Raw genomic sequence first — 1,463 nt, 5'->3', positions numbered from 1 at the left:
TATATATATACGTATGAATTGAGTTCTATTTTCCCTGCAATTATTGTTATCAAAATTAGTCGCTTCTTAACACAGGCAGAGTATTGTTATATCTTCTACTAATGCTATGAGTCGCGCATTGTTATCTAAAAGGCTCTACTCCAAAGAGATCCTGATAAACAGTTTCCTCTGTCTGTATGTGTATCTCGTTTTGTTTTACTTAACGAACTTGGTACGAATCGTTGCAACGTATGAAAGCTAATACAAAATTGAAATGATCTTAAATGCATACACCAAACTTTCGTAAATTACTGGAAAGTTACACAAAGCTACCTTTTTCGTTGAAACAATTTCCAGACTGACTACAATTTAATCGTCTCGTCGACTAAGATATTTATCAAGACATCTAGTTTCCTTTCGCGAGCGACTGTCGAATTTCAGTTTTGCTTCATTTTCCTCTGTCTATCCACATGCACGCGTGCGCACACACACACACGCGCGCAGATATGCGTTGGTATGTATGTGTTTGAGTTTGTGCCTGAAAGTGTTGGTGATTAAGTGTGTTTCTTCAGATGATGGTGCTTACAAGACCAGTCCTGTTTCTTTCGAATATCCAAAACATCAGAGTACCTCTGATGATTTCGAAGCTTGAAAGGAACACGATTTGTCTTGAGTCATCATCTGAATAAACAATCTATTTACTCTCTACTTTATGCTATTGAGTACTTTTGCTCAAATCCATGACTCTCCGATTATTAATCGTATAACTACTTAAACGTGTCTGTGTGTGCGTGCGCGCCATGGTGCTTGTACATTTGGCTCTATATATGTGTCTATTTTTCATAGGTAACTTACCCTCGAGTCATATTTTTACTTCTGGTGCCATGCTGAACATCCGAAAGGCTTTTTTTTATTGATTACCTATACATATTTATACTTTCATTATTATTCATTAAATACACACATTTACAAAGCAAACACATATACGCTCAGCTACTGCTTCATCACCAGGTTTCATTCGAAGAAGCATTCATCAGGGGGGATTTTTATGTATATATTTATTTACCCTATAACCAGCATTGAGTACTCTTTAATTTGTCATTCCCATTTCTTACTAATATAACATAGTGTACGGGCTTGAAAATATATATATATTTCTGGGTGTATTGGTTTGTGTGTGTGTGTGTGTGTGTGTGTGTGTGTGTGTGTGTGTGTGTGTGTGTGTGTGTGTATACGTGCATTCAAACGCCCTGTAGATCATTTTCCCGCTTCTCATGTCTGATATTTTCGATAATAAAAAAATCCAGCCATGAATAATGCTTCCACCCTTTCTTACTAACATAAACAAATAACCCAAATACTACAGCACGTGCACACATACACGGCATATACATACGTATTTATGCAGAAATATTACACACACACACACACACACACACACACACACACACACACACACACACACACACACACACACACACACA

At 37.0% G+C, this 1,463-nt stretch overlaps 1 protein-coding gene across 3 annotated transcripts in view; it reads left to right on the top strand.

Annotated features, from left to right (window-relative positions):
- Nucleotides 1-1,463, top strand: part of LOC106868708 (homeobox protein 4) — a 243,885-nt gene that overhangs the window by 236,514 nt on the left and 5,908 nt on the right. The window lies entirely within an intron of this gene.

The sequence above is a fragment of the Octopus bimaculoides genome, chromosome 3 (genome assembly GCF_001194135.2).
Source record: "Octopus bimaculoides isolate UCB-OBI-ISO-001 chromosome 3, ASM119413v2, whole genome shotgun sequence".
NCBI classification, from domain to species: domain Eukaryota; kingdom Metazoa; phylum Mollusca; class Cephalopoda; order Octopoda; family Octopodidae; genus Octopus; species Octopus bimaculoides.
The sequence above is the reverse complement of the archived record's forward strand: the minus strand, read 5'-3'. Positions and strand labels throughout refer to the sequence as shown.